The sequence below is a fragment of the Ixodes scapularis genome, unplaced genomic scaffold, assembly GCF_016920785.2.
Source record: "Ixodes scapularis isolate PalLabHiFi unplaced genomic scaffold, ASM1692078v2 PGA_scaffold10__122_contigs__length_95168666, whole genome shotgun sequence".
In the NCBI taxonomy this organism is placed as follows: domain Eukaryota; kingdom Metazoa; phylum Arthropoda; class Arachnida; order Ixodida; family Ixodidae; genus Ixodes; species Ixodes scapularis.
In genome coordinates, this window is record NW_024609836.1 from 78801078 (window position 1) to 78823331 (window position 22254).

Below are 22254 nucleotides of genomic sequence, written 5' to 3' on the forward strand. Positions count from 1 at the left end.
ATATGAAAGTCTGTGAGAACGTGGCACTATTGCCGTGATGACAAAATACGAAAATTTGAGAACGTGACGTTGCCTGGACCGAAGGATACGGGAGGAAAACAAAATTTCTCGATGAGCCGAGGCTCACCTAAGCCTAATATTCATCACAGCAAGAAATGATATTGTGGGCGACTGCAGCATTTGTTTTCCTGAAAAAGCTTGTCAAACAGAAAGGAAACAATATCCTCTTTCTCGCTGTTATATATCTTTTTTTTTTTTTTTGCATTTAACGTTACAGGCGAACATATTGTCATATTTTGGCATGTTGAATGAAAGTCTAAGGTGGATGTCGGCTCGTTCAGAAAATGTAGATTTTCTCCTGTATATCTTGATCAACGGGTAACATCATGTTCTTAAACTCACATTTTATCACATTCACCTACTGAAACACCCTCACGGAGTTTCAGCTTACTGCGATCAGTAATAGATTTTTGCTGGAAACAAAAAACAAGAAAAACGCGTTTCGATTTCCCGATCGGGCCCTGTATTGTGACTGACGACTTGAGAAACGACTTAAGAAATAAAGGGCGGGGCCTATTAGGGTCATGTTTCTCGCTTTGTAATTGGGTCTTTCACGTTATGATCAGCTGTGGTCCCAATCCGATTGGCTGAAAAGCGATGACCAGGATGAAAAAATCGAAACTCGTCACGTCCTAGGTTTTTTAGTTTGTCGGTGCATACAGTAAAAGCACTTCAATGATGAAGGTTGCCTGGTAAGAGTTCGGCTAATTATGAACTATAGGCATACTGTAGGGCAATAGAAACAAAAGACAGGTAAACAAAGAAATGGTGTTTTAGGAAGTAAGTAATTGATTGATAAAAAAATCTTTTCAAAATTGGCCTGCAAGGACTGCCTCATCGACTTGGGTTAGTTGAGAAAACATTTCAGGGAGATACTCTTGGCGAGTAGTGGCTTCGCAAAGCGGAAAAGATATATTTACCTGTCATGAATATTGAGAAGTCTTAATTCTTCGCAGATATTGGTGAACGGGAACAGGAGATACTTAAAAAGAGGACCTCATTTTTAAACAGATTATATGTACAGTACAAAGAAAAACATTTAGAGCGCCATGAAAGAGGAAATTCATTGCACGAGGCATTGAAAATGTATCATAAACATTTGTACCAAACATAGTTACATGAACGTCTCTTTATATGTGTGCAAATCTTTTTTTTTTTAACTTTGTTAGATTTTTATTGTAGAAGACAGGGGTTCTATCTGGAGAAAAAGGGACCCCTTTCCAAAAATACGTCAACTACCGACCAATCTTTTTCACAAATCTCCGTCTTAAACATGGCTTCCGCCCAGCTAGCGCAGCATCTCTACTAGCACTGAGCCTACGTCGGACAGTACCGAGAACTGACCGGCGGAGCCAGGCCGCCACTGGCCATGCTCCGCCGTCAACTTCCCGGTATTGTCCGATATGGATCTTTTTTGCAAGGGCGCCGCCATCTTGAATTGTCGTCACTTCCAGTATGGCCGAAAACATTGCAATGCCGTCGCCACGCCAATAGGAGGCATTTAAGACAAAACGTAACCGTCACACATTCTCGTTTTGCCTCACATCTATTTTTTTTACTATTTGCAGGTTGAAACCTTCTGATATTTTTTCGTCGCCCATACCGGATATGCCTACTTGGCGGTCGGGGACGAGAGTAAGCGGAAAAGGTGTATGGGCCGAGCGCTAACTGGCCGACATGCTGCAGTAGCTAGGCGTTTCGAAAATGAAACTAAGCTAAACTTGTCTAAATTATGCCCCGTGGGGGAGTTTTCTAAGAAAATATATCCAAAGGAATACGTGAGAGGTAGTTAAAACACCGCCGTACTACCGTAGTGTCGTCAAATATGCATATAACTTATGAAAATTCATTTTTACCGCAGAAAAAACACAATTCAAAGGAATTGGGGATTGTAAACGAAATTCAGAAGGTGCCAAAGGGACGGAGAAAGAGCAGACGATTTTTATGCGCGCTCAAATGTTTTGTAGCGCTGAAGCACGCTCAGCGAGGACGCTGAACGACGTCGCTTCCGCGCCTTCTGTATATCGTTTACAATCCCCAATACCCTTGAATTGTGTTTTTCTGCGGTAAAAATGGATTTTTACAAATAATCTGAACTGTTCAAACCATTTGATCACCGTTGTATTTACGGTCCGTAAACATTTGAGACGACTTTTGGCGCGCGTCTTTTCGGTTCAGATTTTGACAGCTCGTCTTGCTCCGCCACTTTGCTAACCGAGAAAAATAATCAAATGACCCTAAAATCAAGACCATGCCGAGTACCTGCGCCGATATTGGTTGTGCCAACAGGGGTAGCGAGGACTTGGAGATCTCGTATCATAGGTACGTTTCTTAGTTCTTGAAGTCAACCTGGTCACACCGTTCGTTTTGCTGGCCATGCAAACACGTTGAGACTGTTTGACGTGGCGTGCATTTCTCTTCCGTCCCCTCGCGCGCTAGAAGATCCGTGGCTCGTCTTCCCGTGCACATATATAGTGCTCAACAAGAAAAGCAGCATGTAAGCTGATCCCACTGCCAAAACTTCACTTAGATTCATGCCTCCCGCAGGAGGAAATGTGATTCCCTACAAAAGTACGGCATTCTTATTGCTAGTTTCCGAGAGCAGGGCGATTTGAATAAATAAGCACGTACCTTAACCTATTGTTCCTCAGAGTGACTCAAAAAGGTGGTCAGTCTGCAAGGTACCAGATTCTTTATACATAATGACAAATACACAGCGCAAAAGGACAAAAAGGGAAGCGACACACCGGATAGAACAGAGAGCTGACTCGCAACTAGATATTTTAATAGAAGAAAAAGAGAAAGAAGAATATTTTGGTCACATTTCTGATTTCCTTTCTCTACATCAAATTAAAAAAAAAAAAAACATAACTCGCACGTGTAACCTTTGCCATGATATGTGGTCGCTATGGCACGCGCTGGGCCTTCATAGTCAGTTTCATGAACTTTAACTCTTTGTTAGGCAACGAGACAGATGGTGTGCTGATGCAACTTCCTCCTCCACTGTGGATGTAAAAAGCCTCCAGAACCTCTCGGGTTGTTTGGTCCCGGTGTCTTCCCATAACTGCGGTGGCATCAAAAGACGGTTCACATAGGCATTCTTTACAGTGAAGTGAAAAACTCCCACCCACCGTGACTCTGAGGGAGTAGTCGTGCTCACGGAGCCTGTCATTTAGACAGCGTCCTGTTTGTCCAATGTAGGAGCGGCCGCAGGATAGTGGTATGTTGTAAACAACACCCGTGGCACCAGGCACAAACGGCTTGGCGTGCCTTTTGGAACATCTGTTTTTTAGACTTCCCTCTACCTTGGCGTTGACTCTTAGACAAATCTGACTCATCTTTTGGGGAGCTGAAAAGACCACAGGAACTCCATAGCGGTTTCCAACATTTTTTTAGTTTATGGGAAATCTTGTGCACATACGGGATGACAACTGGTCTCTTTCTTTCCACACTACGTTTTGTATTCTGGATCCCTTTTACTTTCCTAATTATGGTGCTCGCAATACCTGACAGTAGGGCGGATGGATAGCCGGCTTTTTGCAGTCTCGCTGTTTGCAATTTGAAGTTCTCTCCTATAGTGTGGAGGCAAGATTTGTTCAATGCTGACTGTAGACTAGACAGAGCAATGCCCTTTTTTATGATTTTTGAATGGGCCGAATTGTAGTCCAGAATGTCCTTCTTCGACCTTGGCTTATAAGTCCAGCATACATGGTCGTCTTCTAGGCACAGTGAAATGTCAAGGTACTGAAGCACATTTTCTCTTGGGATCTCGAATGTTAAGCTCAGGCCTCCCCCACACGTTTTAAAGACACTCATCACTTGTTCCGTTACCGTGTCCAGTAGTACTCCTTTTTTAAGAATCACTAGAAAGTCGTCTACGTAGCGGAACACCTTACTAACAAAAGTGTCGCCTAACTCACTCGCGATAGCACAGTCCACTTCACCCAGATAAATGTCACCTTAAAACGGGGGCAACACATGACCCAGTACACACCCCCGACTTTTGCCTGTAGCTATTCCCCTTCCACGTAATTATCATGGATTGCAGGTAGAATTGCAACATTTCCATAAAGCTTGACAACATTTCCATGACCCCAAGCAGTGTAATAAATGCACTGCTTGGGGTCATGTCTGATGAAGTCAACCGATAGCCGCCGTGTCTCGTGGTGCTGTAGCTCCACTTGGAGGCGCATGTTGTCAGCTTCCAAAATGAAGATCCGCTGCTGCATCTGTGCAATCTTGAGTCTGCACCCGTCATGCGTCCCAGACATCACGGACTGACCAAGATTGTCCTCGTGCTCGATCTCTGTAAAATAGAAATATGCATAAATGAATTCATAATTATACAGTTTTTGTCTCTATTTCTTATGCTGAATAATTATATATGTGCTATTCCTGTAGATTTCTGAAATAAGCCCCTTGCACTCAAGCACAGAGGAATTTTGGCTCCAATTACTGGCCATTTTCTGCTTGCCAGCAATATTATATTATACTCATCCAAATGTCGAAACGATAAATGCATGTAGATAAATAAAATAGTGAAGTCATAGATTAAATAGAACTTGCGTACCATTTTGCTCAGCTTTACTCTAACTGCTTATGATGAAAGTTCTGGAAAGGTTGTCTATCTTGCGTAACAGCCCATTTGTATGCTGTTTAGACACCATAAAGCAGGTTCCTTCGTTCAAAACTACAAACCATGCAGGTATGTATATTAGCAGTTATGCTGAATGATTTAGCGACATGAACTGTGACAGCTGCCTGCTGCACAAGTAACAGCAAGCATGAGCACCTTCGATGGTTTGCTGGACACATGGAGTGCTTGTCTGGGCTCCATGGCCATTGTCCAGGAGGGGCGGGCAATGTTCCGGGATGCTGCTTTCTCCTGTAAGGGGACCAACGACCAGGGATGCTCTTGCTTGTGCCACAAGTGGGATGGCTGCTCTGGAAGGCCCAGCTGCTGCTGCTGTCGAAGGCCCGGCTGTAGCTGTGGAAGGTCGAGCCGCAGCTACGCAAGGTCTGGCTGCAGCCGCGGAAGGTCCGGCAGCAGCCGCAGAAGGTCTAGCTGCAGCTGCGGAAGGTCTGGCTGCAGCCGCAAAAGGTCTGACTGCAGCTGCGGACGGTCTAGCTGCAGCTGCGGAAGGTCTGGCTGCAGACGTGGAATGTATGGCTGCAGACGCAGAATGTCTGGCTGCAGACGCGGAATGTCTGGCTGCAGACGCGGAATGTCTGGCTGCAGCTGCGGATGGTTTGGCTGCAGCCGCAGAAGGTCTGACTGCAGCTGCGGAAGGTCTGGCTGCAGCCGCAGAAGGTCGTGCTGCAGCTGCGGAAGGTCCGGCTGCAGACGCGGAGGGTCCGGCTGCAGACGCAGAGGGTCTGGCTGCAGCCGCAGAAGGTCTGGCTGCAGCTGCGGAAGGTCTGGCTGCAGCTGTGGAAGGTCCGGCCGCAGCTGTGGAAGGTCTGGCTGCAGCTGCGGAAGGTCGGGCTGCAGCTGGAGAAGAACCGGCTACTGGCTGAGGTGCCCCATGTTGAGCGCTTGCAGGAACTAAATCGGTTATTTGGGCCACAATCCTTTTTTTGACAGCAGCTGCAGGGTTACAATCACAACACACAATATTGGTGCTGCATAACCAATGCATACTATTATTGAAACCTGCAAATGTAAATCTCGGGGTTGTAGATGCCAAACAAACGTAGGGCATCTGGCACGTCTCAGCGGTGGACGAGAATAATTTCCACAACTTGGAAATCTTATGACGTGCACTAAACATCTCCACCTAGCTATGACCATTTATAAATCTGACGACTCTACACAGTGTCATGATTTTTCCTCTCTAATCATAACGCTTAGACATCATGCAATGAAAAGAGGGAAGGCAGTGGCAAACTGGTCTGCATGAGCTACTTCTCTAGGGCAGTGAAAAAAATGCATAGGAAACAAGAAACCTGGGGAAGCACCAGCAGGCTCATATACACACGCATCAACTGTATTACGCTCGAAACTTGACGGCGATCTGACATGGTCGTCGCGCAGCGTGGTGATAAGCTGAGCTCACGATGTATGCACTGCCGCCGGCGCGGACGCTGGCAGCTACCAACGCCGTCCCCATCAACAGCGGATGCTACGAAACCAGTACCCGTAGCCCGGTTAACAAGTCAAATTGTGCGAGCATGCTGAAGAGGCAGCACGAGATTACTAAACACGACGTAGTACGTACCCCCCGTCGACAAGCGATGTTTCCATGCACCGTTCGTAGCGGCCGAGGACCGACGGCCGGTTCTTCACGTAAGTGAATACAGTCGGCACGTAGTCAGGGTGGCTGTTGTCCAGTGATGGTTCCCCTGTTTGATAAAGTGGCCGTGTTACAGTTCCGGTGCTTCTCGAAAGTACGATGAAGGTGACTTACCTGTTACGAAGTGATCCTCGCATATTCGCGACTCCTTATTTGGCTCCCAAGCCTTGTTTGGGTCTGACGGGAGCACTCGCTTCACTGCTCGGATCCAGGCAGCTCTTCGATGAGGGAACAGTTTCTTCGAAGGGAATCGAAAATAGCTTTTCTTGTCCCCTGGCCGGTGCCAACTCAGGCAGCCAAAGGCCACGCAGCTCGTCGGCATCCCGCGGAACGCGACAGCGAAATCGTAGCGTAGTCGCGTAGTCTCACTATGGTCTCACGCTTCGCTAGTTTGTCGTCTCTCCCAACATACTCTCGAACCCGGGCGTCCGGCGCGCAGAGATACCGCGCATGCGCACTCCATATTTTCGCAAAACGTGGATTAAGGGCATTAGTGCGTAAAGCACAAGATAAATGGGGTGAAGAATAAGTGAAGAGAAAAAGCGCATTTTTACTGAACTCCGGCTTTTATAGTTGATACGAGTCTTTTCAACTTTGTTTCATTCGCGACTCCAGCAAAACGGACGCCACAAAGCGGGAAAACCGGGAACCTGCCGGACCAGGTCGCTCTGCGCCCATCCGCGTCTCTGGTGGCTTTCGCGGACACGTGCTGTAGGCGCGGTGGTGAACAGTGTAATTTCACGGAGGTCGGAAAATTTCTTATGTTTGCCCGAGTGTTCATTAGTGTGGTGAAGTCCCTCAGTAGATTGTTTCCCTCCATCACGTGCTTGAAAGCTCGTTTACTCCACAACACACGGTCGCGTGCTTTCGATTTCTTGGATGGGAGGAATCACGTAAACACGTTTTGATTTCTTTTCTGTCTCGAATCACATTCAAAGTGACAACTGCTTGGTAACGGATAAGTGGTTTCTTTATAAGGATGTACAACAGTGGGCTGAGGACGACAGACGAGGCATTTCACTGGAGGGAACACCAATGTTGCAGTCAAGTGAATGGGAAGGTTCGATAGCTGCTTTTTTTTAGTTTGGTTGTGTTCGGTTAGCTTCAGGTTTGGGCCACCCACACCGGTCGATGCGTTGGCTATTAATTTGGGCTGCTTTTCGCCGAAAAAGCCTCTGGGCCTCTGGACCCAGAGGCTTTTCGCAATCAGCCCAACTCCTCGTGTATGTCATCCTTACAAAAAACGTGAATAATTGGCATATACCATGAAAAACGTACAAAAGGATTATTTGAGGCCTTTATTATTCATAGTATGGGCAACCAATGTGTCCGCACATTCGTCTGGCTGTGCTCAGTTCTCCGAGCACAGCCTTTCTGATTTCTCTGATCCTCTCTTATTTTCTTTTGTGTTCAATAGATTGAGTTGCTAGTGTGCACCTGTCTGTATGCTACGTGTTCCTGTCCTTTTGTCCTTGTCTTTTTGTGCACTTTTTCAAGGTGGTCTACGATATTTTTATTGTATATTCTAATCTATGTTTTCACCTTTATACTAACTGCAGCCCTTCCCAAGCAGAAGTTGGCATTCACTTTCATCATTCTGATGTGAGTGTCCTGAGACGACACAGGATGACAGTCTCCTCTGCTGAAGTCCAGGCTCCATGGAAGACTACCAAGGCTGTTTATGGTAAGGTGCTCTGCATATTGGGCAATATAATAGCAACTTATTGGTGCTAAAATTGTTTTTAACACAGACTGTGTTTATAGGCTCGCCTTTAGCAATTCTGATGCCACTCGCTTGGAATGAAGGCCTGTAGGGAAATTGGGCATTTCATTCGTAAGCGGAATGCAGAATTGACAACAGAAATGCATCACTTTTTGCATGCAGTGTTGTTGTGTGTGTTATATATGTATTTTGTATTTGTTTATTTAGTGTTCCCAGTAACGGCTAAAGCCTTCCCATCGGTGCGCTTGTCAGTAGAACACACAAACACGAACAAACGGCGAGAGTGGTGAACAGTGCCACTCTCATCCTATCGCTACCGTACCCATTGGTTTTCAGAGAAGTTTGCACTATTGGTTTCTATGATATTTTGTCATATATCGCACATGGACACAACCAAGGCGCTGTACCTACATTGAACACTCGCAAGACTTGCGTAAATACACACTGTAGCCGGTCACACTTTCAGAGCCATTTTAATGTTGCAAAAATAAATAATGACATTGGCATATTTGTCGTGCCGAATTCTGTCACACCTGTTCTGAACTCTGATCTCCACGAACTGCGAACTTTTTGCATAGATTCTAGTGCATCTCCCCATCACATAAGTGCGAAAACATATTACATGGTCTATCAAGCCGTGTAGTCAAGAAGCTATGATCTGTAAAACTCTCCAGAACACTCCTGAGTTCCGAAGCTTTGCGGTAGTTCTTCATGAAAAATATTCCGTGCTATTTCTTAACCACGAATACGTGACTGCAGGAGCATGGTATGCATTCGACATACTCTCTTGGACAAGCTGCAGCATCATAAATGTCACAGCCACGACCCTTACTACACCTGTGAAGTTTTTGGCTGACGGTGTCATAGAAGCTGTGTATGGGCTGGACCAAACTGCAGTCAGCATTGTGTTATGTGGCACTGCTCTCCCTGTATACAGAGGAGCAGGAGTGCAGCCGCATTGCTCAAAGGTGGGGGGAGGTTGATTGAATAGGTATATACTTGCCACCCCACTCTCAGCTATTTGTGTAGCACCATGCACATCTTGTGACAGTGCTGCACACTGTTTTGACACATGTCATATATTGTTTTTTTTATATCTTTCACAGCACAAGTGGCAGCAGCACCAGCTCCTGTGATGCAGAGCGTGTGCCACGCAGGTGCAACCTTGGGTGCTGCAGCTGCATTACCTGCAACTTTGGAGGGAGCAGCTGGTACAGTCGGACATGCATCCGCCAAGGCAGCTGCCAAAGCACCCGCTGAGATGGATCCTTTGCAGCTCCTAAACTTCCTACATTGTGATATGGTAAGTTGATTTTTAATTGTTGGCTTTATAGAAGATACCTCTGGATAGAAAGCATTTCTATGCTTGCACAATGTCTTCATGATGAAAAGGCCTTGGCGATTTGCCATTGACCATGTAGATCTTGATAAATGTTGCTAAAATGAGATCTCTCAGCACCATCGTCAAAAATTATTGTTTTTTGGTGTTGCATCACTTCCCCAGCAGGGGTGTAAGAACCAAGCTTATAATGTCTTGAAAAACATATCTAAGGCGACATCCCTTTGTAGAAGGTTTAGACCTGCATCTATAACATTCTGTTCAACATTCTGAGTGCATAGGGCAGAAAGACTTGAAGCGTCACATTCCCCATTAATTACCTATGGCCCATACAATAAACCCTTTTCATAAGTGTGTGCATGTCCAATGCCGCCATTTCTTAAACGGGGATCCCGAGCACGCATTGCAAACAAGCGCCGCGTCAGTGATTGGTGTGGATAGACGTGAGTGCAACGACAGCGTTCCACGTGGACTTCGATCCAATCACAGCTTTCGTGTCCAAGAAATGGCGGCCATCAACGTCGCTTGCTTAGGTTTTGAAAAGGGTCTGTTCTTCCTATGTTCACCAGGTACATGGGAATGAAATTCCAGTAATCTTGGAGCATAAAGTAGCCTTTTTTTCTTTTCAGCAGTTAGTTTTATAGTCCCAGCCACGCTTGAGGTTGCATAAGCACAGGTGAAAAAGTGGCACGCGTCAAACCGGCAACCGAAACCAGTGGGCGCATTTCCTCATGTTCTCAATCCATCGCACCGACCGAAACGTTCAGGGGGTGGGGAGGGGATGGGGATCATGGAACACCATCTAAGGAGCTGGGCTAGGAGGCAAAGAGTGCTGGAAAGGGAAGAGCGAAATCACAAGGCGTACGGTCAGCCAGTGTTTTCTGGGCTGGCCAAATAATCTTCGCCAGCAGCCGACGCTACAAGAGGGCTTGCCACCCAGTGCCCCTTGCAGTTCGACAGCGGCATAATCAGGAGACTAACAAAAGAGCCCGATAGCTCGAGCAGCGTAGTACTGTTGTATGGGTTCTTCCCAGGACGTTTGAAAATGATCCGATTAAGAGAGGGGTCAAACTAACGAAAGCTTACTTTAATCAATATGCACGAAGCAGCATTCCACGAAAAGAGGATCTCACCAATAAATACATCAGTTTTGCCTCCTCTTTTAATTTTTTTATAGATGCATTTCTACGACATTGACGTCAAGGTGACATGGAAAGCCTGGGGTGACAGCATAGTGAACCAGGACATAACCTGGTCATTGCTCTGTGGGTGTGCAGTGTCCTTCTGCAGAGAACTTTGACCGAAGTGGTGTCGAATGTCAGCCTCGACAAGGACAGCAGGCCGGCTTTGACTCCCAAGTAGGGTTTATTGAAGAAGGAGTCCCAAGAAGGTGTCCTAAGAGGCGAGTGAAAATTACCTCAGGTAATCGTAACCTAAGCAGTTATTTGAAAAATCTTCTCAATCAAGTCATTATCTTCGCGGCTAGTTGGTATGATACTGGGAGTTCGCAATGTTTCGGTGGTCTTTGGAAGGACCGCATAAAACTGACTGGATTGAGCACACAGGTGTTACATAACGGTGAAAGTTTTCAGTAAAATTATGGGAAGATTAGGTAACCTCAGTAAAACACAAAAGCTTTATTTTTTATACTTTACTTGCAAACACCAATTTTTTTGTGCCACTGGCCTTTATTTTGGCTGTATGAAATGAGAAATGCGTAGGGCATACCCTTTTTATTCCGGTCATTTGCAGTTGCAGTACATGCCACAGTGACCCTAAAAGATAACTGATGTCTTCATCAAAAAAAAAAAAGGCTCTGCGAAATTTTTTTTTGTTGTAAAACAAATTCTCTTTTTTCTTTTTCTTTATGTCCTGATCTTTGATATGCTGAAGCCACCGCTTTCAGGCATGCCCTTGTAATAAATAAATCATAGTGCAATATGCCCATTTATCTGGTCTCTTCGATGTGCCCATGGAACAATGTGAACTCCCAGTACGTACAGTGAAACATTACTGTACCGTAGAATACCGCGCGTTCGCCCATTCCACGTTAAGCGCCCATCCCCAATTTTGTAAGATCTAAGAAAATACGCACAGTACATTTATATGTAAAATTGATGACCGGACAAGCGCCCATCCCCCATTTTTTGGGATTATCTCTGAAGTTTGAGTGGGCACTTGCCCGATTTTTTACGGTAGCTCTAAGTGCTTGTCATGCAGTGGCAAGCAAAAGAAAGGTTATAATATGTGATGTATATTAGTACTCTCAATGACTGGTAGAATGATTGAACACTCTTAATCACTCTCTCTAAACTGAATTCAGCATCAGCAGTGTACTTATTTTTTAATGGTTTGATCTTGGCTTGCTCAAACACTAGACAGGAGAGGGGCACAATATGTCGGGTCTGATGCACGCAGCCCGCCTGGCGTTTGCTAGCGGCCCGCGCAGTCAGGCATAAGTGAAAAACAAATTGCATTTAGCACTTTTTTCTAGGGAAAGGGCCAAGGACCTTCTTTTTGGTTGTGGAAAACGGTGACGTGGTGACGGTATTTTTCATGAGCCCGATACTTGTCGAAAGCAGGAACTGGACGTAAAAAGCTTTCAAATGGCGATGATTGCTAATTGCTATACAGTCAAACCCGCTTATATCGAACTCGCAAAAAAACGTCTACCAGTTCGATATAGAGGGTAATTCTACATGAAAGTTTGAATGAATCTGACAACAAAGAAACACGACATATTTAGAAAAGTTGTTTACTCTCGAAGGAGCGTCTGTACGTTATGAGGGACGCTCCACGTGGATATTCAGTGGCCGCTTCTTCGTTTTTCAAGGACTCACCGGCTCATCCTCCCCCCCCCCCCCCCCCCCCCTTCCCGGCCGTCACCGCGGTTGCCCCCAAAAAATAAAAAAGCCAGCTTTCTCTGCAAGCTGCCTTCCCATCAGTGGGTTGCCAGCATAGGGGGAAAGCCAGCTTCCAGAGATAACGGCGCTCTTGGCAGTTCGATCTATCGGGAGACGCTGCAATGTTCGTTCAATGTAAACACATTTTTTGCTATGCATTTATATTGCAGCTACTAGTTTGTTCTCAAAGAGTTTGATTGAAGGGATAGTTCTATATAGTCGGGTTTAATATTATACAGGGTGTGCCATTTTAATTCGAACATATTTTTTTTAGAAAAGGGGGCGAGAGTTACGTGGATGCCTTTTTCACTGTGTATTTGTGGGGCTCGGCGTACATATATAAGCGGATAACTCTCACAATATTTTGACTAATTAACCAAGATTTGTTAATTAACTTTTTAATTATTGATTTTATAGGGCATGTCACAAATGCAATTTTCAAGTGCGTCATTATTAAAGGCTACTAAAAATGAAACTGTTCATGACAGTGATGTGGCATGTGATCTAAATGAACATTTATTTAAGCCTTACGGCTACAAACTGTGCTCCTTTAAATATTTAGTAATCGCATATTTTTCAGAATGTCTAATGATGAAGCTCTGTGGCCAAAGACATCATGCGGATGTTGTATTGTACCGGTAATTTTAGGGTAATGTAGGATATATATTTATTCAACTGATAGATTACATTCGGTTGACAGCGTCTTCTTCGGTCTGCGACCGCGCCCAGTCTGTTCTTTCGCGCAGGCGTCACGTTCTTCACTGGGGCTCGCTCTCCCTCGCCGGCGTCTCCGGTTGCACCAGCCCGCGCGCCGTTGCCTGGACCAAAGGTCGTGTTCGCTGCGCGTGGCGAACACGCACACAACACACGGCACACACACAATACACGGCGATATCTCCCCCTTAAAAAAAAGTTCACTTTTTCACAGGCCCAGCCGCGTTGGTGGCTTGCGCGTCCGCGTTGATCTTCTGAGAAGAGGAGAGCTGCCCTCCGTGCTCTGGCCACGTGTGCCATTAAGCGGTCTGGCTGGCGAGCTTGGAGTGCCTGCCTCCGGCATTGCAGGATCGTTCTGCGTGGTTGGGAAGTCGTCACTGGGATTCGGAGACGATGAACCGTTTCGCTGGCTGATGCCGCGGGGAGGGGCGAACTTTTTCGATGTTTTTGCGCCCTTGAAGATATCGTCATGATTCGGAGATATTCCCTCCTCCTCCTTGGGTACATGCCGCAGCTGTTCAATGTGCCGTTTCCAGGTATTTCCGTCGTTCGTGCAAATCTCATATGTTCGATTTCCCAGAACTCGTACGACGACTCCTTTCGACCATTTCTTGCCATTCCTGTAGTCTCTTGCCCACACGTGGTCGTTCAGATGTAGGTGTCGTTCTTTCGAGTTGCGCGAGGCGCGCTGCGTCGCCTGTTTTGATGGCACGACATCCGTCATTGATGGTCTAAGAAGATCGAACCTTGTGCGAAATTCGTCTCCTGTCATCATTTTGGCAGGAGTTGAGCCAGTTGTCGTGTGCGGGGTTGTCCGTTATGCCACCAAGAAGTTATGGCATGCCTCTTCCATGGTCAGCCCCGACTTCAGGCTTGCGTTGACAGACTTCTTGAATGTTCCCACGAAGTTTTCTGCCGCACCGTTTGTTGCGGGATGGTTCGGGGGTGAGAATGACTGCTGAACTCCGTTTCTTGTCATGAAATCCCGGAATTCGCTTGATCGGAATTGCGGGCCATTGTCTGTCACAATATTTTCTGGCGGTCCATATCTTGCAAAGAGAGTTAGAAACACTCTTATGGTGGCTGCCGAAGTCGTCGACGTCATGGGCACTACTTCGGGCCATTTTGAATATGCATCAATGCTCAGCAAGAAATTCCTTCCTTGAAAGGGTCCTGCGAAGTCTGCATGCAGGCGTTGCCATTTCTTTTTTGGGTATTCCCACGGGTGTATGGGAACTTTGGGTGCCTCGTTGCTCACTTCCTGGCACGGCCGACAACTTCGGACCATCGTTTCGATGTCATGATCCAAAAGTGGCCACCACACGTAGTGTCGCGCCAGTCCCTTCATCTTGGTCATTCCCGCATGACCTTGATGCAAGTCGTTCAAAACGTGTTTTCGGTACCTCGAGGGTACGATGACGCGTGTTCCCCACATTAAGCAGTCGAGCTCCACAGTTAGTTCTGTTCTGCGATGGAAGTAAGGTTTGAGGTCTTCGGAATTTACTTGTTCCGGCCATCCATCCATGGTGAGTCTTAAAACTTTAGACAACACAGTGTCCTTTCGTGTCTCTCTGCTGATCTGCTTATGTGTCAGTGGTAGTGCTTGAAACTTTTCTAGATGGAGACACTTGATTTCGTACATTCTTGTAGTTTCTGATTTTATAGTGCCCTTGCCAGTCATTGGGAGTCTCGACAGCGTGTCTGCGACTACGTTCTTATCAGTCGACACGTACTTTATGTCGAAGTCATATCCTGACAAGATGATTGCCCATCGCTGCATTCTTGCTGCAACCGTGCCTGGGATTCCCTTACTGGGATTGAAAATCGATACCAGGGGTTTGTGGTCCGTCCACAGCGTGAAGTGTTGTCCAAACAAATACTGGTGAAATTTCTTTACGCCCTCAACTACACTCAACGCTTCTTTGTCAATCTGAGAGTAGTTTCGCTCACCTTTAGAAAGCGTTCTTGACATGAAGGCGATCGGCCTTCGTTGCTTGTTGGGTAGTACGTGTTGAAGTACTGCACCAATGCCATGGCTCGATGCGTCACAGTGCAGTTCCAGAGGAAGCGCAGGGTCATAGTGCACTAGCAGACGCTGCTTGGTGAGTTGCTCCTTCGCTTCGTTGAAGGCTCTCTGGCACGATCTCGACCACTCCCACTTTTTATCTTTTCGCAGATGTTCGTGTAGTGGATGTAGGATGTCGGCTGCGTTGCCGATGAACTTCCCGTAGTAATTCAGGAGTCCTAGAAATGCTCCAAGTTCTTTTTGGTACTTGGGCGTCTTCGCTTGTAGGATCGCATCCACCTTCTTGGGATTTGGGTGGATTCCTTGTTTGTCTACAACATGTCCTAGGTACTCGATGGAGTTCTGCATGAAGCAGCATTTTTCTTTTCCCAAGTGAAGGCCACTTTCCTTGAGTTTTTGCAGCACGATGTCCAGGTTCCGCAGGTGATGTTGATCGTTCTTGCCAGTTACCACGATGTCATCCTGAAATGCACCTGTGTACGGCAACTTTCCAACGAGTTCTTCTATGACGCGTTGGAAGATAGCTGATGCTGGAGTTATTCCAAATGGCACTCTGTTCACCTGATAGAGCCCTTTGTGTGTGTTGATCACAGTGAGGTCTCTGGATTCTTCCGCTAAGGGGATCTGGAAGTAGGCTTGTTTACAATACAGCTTGGTGAACTTCTCCCCATGAGCAATCTTCACAAAGAGGTCTTCAGTCTTCGGTAGTGGGTACCTATCTGGCTTCAAGGCCGGGCTGAGTGTAACCTTGTAATCCCCGCATATGCGCACTTGTCAGTTTGCCTTAATCACTGGAACGATTGGAGTCGCACACTGAATCCTCATCACAGGAGTGATTATGTGCTCTTTCTCAAGACGATCCAGCTCCTCTTCGATCTTTTGTCGGAGGGCATATGGAACTGACCTTGGTCTGAGAAACTTTGGCTGAGCCTCATCATTCACGCAGAGTTTCAAGGCGTAGTCCTTCAGTTCTCCCGGACCTTCAAAGATGGAACTGTGCGTCTGTAGCACACCTGCGAGAGTTAAGGTTTCTGCACGCACGTTGCGCACTTCCTTCCAGTTCACTTGAAAATCATGAAGCCATTCTCTTTCCAGTATGGGAGGTCCCCCATTCTTCACCACTTGGATTTCATGACGCTTGACTTGCCCGTTGTACCGCATCTCCACTTGAACCATTCCCTCTGGAACGATGCGCTTGCCGGTGTACGGCTTCAGCGTTATTCATGAAGGTCTCAACTGGATGTTTGGAAGAATTTCTTGAAACGTCTCCAGGTTGATCACAGTCACGGGTGAGCCTGTGTCAATCTCCATCTGAAGAGGTTTATTGCAAATCTCCACAGTTACTGTGATGGGTTTCGGGTAGCTTGAATCGATGAAATAAAACGGAGTTTCGTCTCCTGAGTTCTGTGTAGTGACATGGTTGGTGAAGTTTGGCTTGTCCTTTTTTCTTGAGTCTTGTGGATCTCGTTTCCTGTCGCGACAGACCAATTGGAAGTGTCCTGTTCTTCCGCATTGTTTAGAAGTCTTGTTCCTTGCAAAGCAGTTTTCAGGGTCGTGATTGGCTTTGCCGCAGCGATGACATGGGGTCCTGCTTGTGCGAGATTTTCCTTTTTCTTCGCTGGCCTTTTTCGAAAGTGACGTCTTGTGTTTCCGCCCTTGCACCAAGCGACTGATATCTCGTTGGATTTCGGTCTCGCTCCTTATTTCCTTCGCATCCTTCATGGCTACCTCCATCGAAGTGGCAAGATCCACCACTGCCTTGAATGTCAGCGTCGGTTCAGCCAGCAGCTTTTCGAGAATCTTAATGCCGTCAACGAGCTTGTCTCGAAGGCGGTCGTTGAGGGAAACACCGAAATTGCATTGCAGTGAAAGCTGTTTGAGCGCAGCTACGTAGTCTGCGATGGTTTCGGATTCCAGCTGCTTCCGGTGATGAAATTTGTAGCGTTCGACCGTTTCATTGGGCGTCAGGTCGATGTGGTTCTGTACTAGTTGAACGATCTGTACGTACGTCTTGGTGCTTGGTTTAGCAGGTGCTGCCAAGTTCCGTATCAGTCCGTACATTTCTCGTCCGACGATAGAGAGAAGAACATCGGCTCGCTTTGATTCCGGAATGTCGTTCGCAGAGAACACCTCGATCCTTTCGATGTACGAAGAGCATGGTTCCGATTTCTGATCGAATTCTTCAATTTTCCCGATGCGAGGCATTCTTTAGGTTTGAGATGGGGCGTCACTCACGTTGCCGCTGTCTCCTTTGTTCCGATGTCCCTCAGTTGTTTATATCCGTCTTTGTTGCATAGATCCCATCCTCGTCGCCATTGTAGTGTACCGGTAATTTTAGGGTAAGTCAGGATATATATTTATTTAACTGATAGATTACATTCGGTTGACAACGTCTTCTTCGGTCTGTGACCGCGCCCAGTCTGTTCTTTCGCGCAGGCGTCACGTTCTTCACCGGGGCTCGCGCTCCCTCGCCGGCGTCTCCGGTTGCACCAGCCCGCGCGCCGTTGCCTGGACCAAAGGTCGTGTTCGTTGTGCGTGGCGAACACGCACACAATACACGGCACGCGCACAATACACCGCAGATGTCATTGCTGTAATGTCGACGACAGCAAAAGTGAACCATATACTGGGACAGAAAATAAATGACCGGCGAAAGCAAGAGAAATGAAGAGCCAAGCAGTAAATAAATATAGAACCAGCCGGTTCTTGGCAATGGTCTGCAGTGAAATACTGTGTCAAGCATGCATTCCCCCACAGGTTCCCACACAGATTGCCCACAGAGCATGGGGTTATGAAACCCTATGGGTTACCCACACGGCTCCCACAGGACTCTGGTCCTACACAGCTCCTGCAGGATCGCTGCAGGACCCACACAGCTCCCGTAGAACCACATAGACTGTATGGGGACCCATGGGGACCTATATATACACCCACACAAACTCTGTGGGGACCCACACAGCCAAACAAACTGTGCGGTGACCCATAGGGTCCCGAACACCCACACAATTTCTGTGGGACCCACACGGTTTCATAACCCTACGGGTCTGAGGGTTTTTTGTAGCGGGGCAAGAACTATAGAGCATCGGTTTGATTTTTAGAATAATATTTCTATTTACGACGTATCACACATTTTTTATCAGTCTTGAAAAATTGAGTTTATTTAAGATGCTCATATAGCTTCTCTGACACAGTTCCCCAGTTGCTTGTACCGTATATAACTAAAGTATGCCACGCATTTAAGCAACGGCGAGGACGCTTACCGCATTCCGTTTCACACTCGTCCGCAGATTCAAAGCAGTTATCTGAAGAACGACAGCTCCCTGACGTCATAACTTGTTCGCACAGTTTGAATCGAGGATCAAAAGTCCATTTTGGTATAACGTTTCCTCCTCTGCCATTTCCATAACCACCATTGTACCGGGGTTCACATTTCGCTTCTGCTGTTGTCAAGAGCCCTGTAAGATCAACCATATATGAGATTAACCAGCCTTAATTATATATACGTAGACATAAAACAACACATTACTGAAACGAAACGTCATAAGCCCCGTTGTTCTTAACGTAATAGGAACTGACATGTTCAGAAACGCGGGGTGTGGCGAGTTCCTATAGCATCCGATTATCGCTCCGCAACCATTGCGATTGCGGCATTCGGCGAATTATATGCCGAAGAACAGCCCACGAAGCAAAAAGCGTGAACATAATGGAACAGAAAGTCAGGCTGCAAACAAGCTAATGAAGGTTAGACATCCAGCCAAACACAACACGAGTCCAGTCTGAGACTTTGTTTGCATGGGCGAGTGTGTGTGTTTCTGTGCGTGCGTGCGTGCATGCGTGTGTATGTGTGTGATTGTGTGTTGTGTGTGCGTGTGGTCTTTTGATTTCTGCATTCTCGGGGTTGTGTTACTTATAACATAATATGCCCCATTCGGCGTCTCTTGAGCTGTCTGATTCTGCGCCGAGAAGCTGATGGAGAGGAAAGGACGAGAGCGTGCGGGGACGTGCGAGCGTCGAGCTCTGGCTGGAATGATTAGTGGGTAGACGCAAAGCTAGCTGCCTTCATTTCTACTCATACTCTGAAGGCGTTGGATTGCCGAACGCCGGCGTCTTGCGTTCCGCGTTCGCGTTCCAACATGTTCGAAAAAAAAATATGCACAAAGGGAGCTAGCGTTACTTCTACCCCCTAATCCTTCCAGTCAGACGTCGGCGTTCTGACGTCTTCACGTGCTCTCGTCTCCCCCCTACTCCCTCAACTTCTCTACGCATAACTCTCCGACGCATCCGACGCATAGCCCTCCGCATGACGTGCTTGGGAGCACCGATAGGTACGACGGAGAAAATGTACCACGTCGTCATGATATGCTAATCATCCGTGAACTTCGGCCCTGACTTTGAGTTTGACAAGTTTAGGGCCCCTGGGCTTTAACAAGCTTGATAAAATCAACAGCGACCTCACGTTTAATATTTTAGCAATTATAGTGAAGAAGTGAATGCTCCCAGTATATAAAGTGTACATGACTAAGTCTTTACAGAGTTAATGCAAAAATAAGTGTCGCATTTCGGACAGGCACACAATTTAAAAGTCTAACTCAAATGAAGAAAATGAAAACCAACAATTATACGGAATTAAAATTAGAAGAAGGGAGAAAGTTATCAAGATAAAGTAAATATCGGGATATATTTGGTAAACTTGGGGATCAAACATGCATTGTTATTTATAGAAGAAACATGCTACGCGTATAGTTGAAAAGCGAGGAACCGGGAGTTTGTGCAAACATAAAATTACTTTCTTACATCATTAAAAACTTTTGCTTTTGCAGATAGTCTGTTGCAGGATAAGATCTGCGAAAGAGGCACCACCCCAAAAAAGGTGCTCTCCACTCAATGTCTTGTGCACATTTAAATCGGAGCTTTATTTTAATTTTATATTTTGTGCCCATCATATCTCTAGATCACCATATGAAAGGATCGTACGGCATCATTTATAATTTTCTTTTTCAATTAACAATGTACAAGTCAATTTGATTTTTGGCCATGCTCGTTTGCCATACCTTGAATGTCTTTTGCCGCAGAGTCATATCTGAAGTTTATAAATCTGGCGCACTTCAGCCGACATTTATTTGACTGTTGCGCATAGTATGTGTATATAGTATAGGATAACTGTGTGCAATCGTCCAGATTGTAAAGTAATTTAAGCAGCACCTTGATTTATATTGTTTTATATGTGTCTTATGTGAAATTATGAGACATCGATAGTACAGAGACATAAAAAAAAATTCTCAATAAAGAATTTTAACATGTTTGGCGCCGTACCATGCGTTTTTTCACATCTGAATCTTATGACGATTTGTGCCGAGGAGAGTATAGAGGTGCCATTTTTCTTTGCAATTCTCGGGTAGATCCGCACTCCAATTTTAATGTTTTAACAAACTCTATTCATCTGCATGGCAATAAAAATGAATTACACAACTTTTATGCAAAGTCAAATTGTTCGTTTAGTGGCAGGGTGATTTTCCATAAATTATAAAGTTGTAACTGTGATTGTGTCTGTCTGTCAACGTAAAAGTGCAGAAACTAAGCAAGAAACGACATTTGTCCTGACAAAGATATGTGTATGTCACTGTAATGCTACCACATTTAGTTAGAATGTTTGACAACATAAATGTTTCAGTTATAGCACATGTTAATTAAGTCACAGGATATTATGTCCTGAACTAGAAATGACCACACGCATTAATATCATACTGGTGAAGTACATAGAAAAGAAAACACGCCGAGGAAAAACTGGATATCAAAAAACAAAACCAGTTACAAGAACCAACGAATCCTCATCGCTGCTTTGATTGAAAATCAAATATTACAAGGGTAATGGTTGACAAAAAATTGCAAAGTTCTGCCTTTCATTTGACAGCCATTGTACATTCAAAATAATGCCCAGCACAACCGAAACGCGGGGATGAAAATAGCCACGGAAATCATCATACCCATACCAACACAGGTATTTGATTTCAAATAAACCCACCGAATAAATTAATGACAAAAAATTATGTTTATGAACTAGAAATGTTCATACGCTTTAGTATTAGGGTGACAAATTAAATATAAAAAATAGAAAACAAGAGGAAGACGGAAAATAAACAAATCAAGTTCCAAGAGCCTACTCATCCAGCTCGCTACTTTGATTCTATATCAAATGTTACAAGAGTAATGGCTCACAAAAAAATTGCAAGGTTGTACCGATTATTTGTCACCCATTCCAGTTCAGAATTAAGGCCCAGTACAACCGAAGCATCTACGAAATGATACAAGATGTACTACGTACCTGTTGTGTGAATAGATATAACTACGGCAATTAACAGGAGCTTCATTGCTTCTATTGACGTTCTTTATGGAATGAAGTTTTTGCGCAAACTGCTTCGCATTTGAGCGAATTGGTGATTTTATACCTTCGACACATAGCGTAAGTATCACGTGGGCAATTGTAACTTTCTTCATTTCCGCCGTCATGACGAAAACTGTCAACTGTGATCATTGTTAAAACCTCTCAAGAAATAAAATAAAAGTAAAAAAAAAAACAAAAAAAAAAACGACAATACACAATTGCAAAGTGCAGCTGCGTTTGTTCGGTCAACTTGTGAACGGTAAAAGAGCTCACCAAATAAATTAGATACTACCAAGGCTACGTTTTACTTCCGGTTTCAAAATATTTGTTGCCCGAACGTGTACATATCTGAATACTACGTTATACTTCGAAATTTTAACTCAGAGAACGAAGCGTTGCGCATAATATGGGCCTTTGATTGGCCGCTGATCAGGGACTGGATATCTGCGATCAATCTCGTTACGTTCGACGTCGGAGTATAACAGATAGCCTTGATGTACCCTCGACGTCATGAGCGGGCCTTGTCTTCTACGTTGTACCGTCAGAGTTCGGCCCTTCGACGTCGCCGCGAACTCTTGTTTCTTCCTCACCCTCAGTTTTTGTTCGTGTGGTCAGTGACAACTACTTTATGTAGGTTTAGAAAACTTGCACTTTACTTGAAGTACATTCTCTGAGCGTGTGCTAAATTATTTTTGTTTTATACTTTTTGGACTTCACAGTACATTCCCCAAATTTGAAAACCCAAAATGGCGTACCGTCCTGTGAAAACGCGCTATCGTCTTTCGAAAGTTAATCTGGTAATTTCTCTGAGTGA

At 45.5% G+C, this 22254-nt stretch overlaps 1 pseudogene; it reads right to left on the reverse strand.

Annotated features, from left to right (window-relative positions):
* Positions 1-4781: 4781 nt before the first annotated feature.
* Positions 4782-6675, reverse strand: LOC115328547 (annotated as a pseudogene).
* Between the last annotated feature and the right edge of the window lie 15579 nt (positions 6676-22254).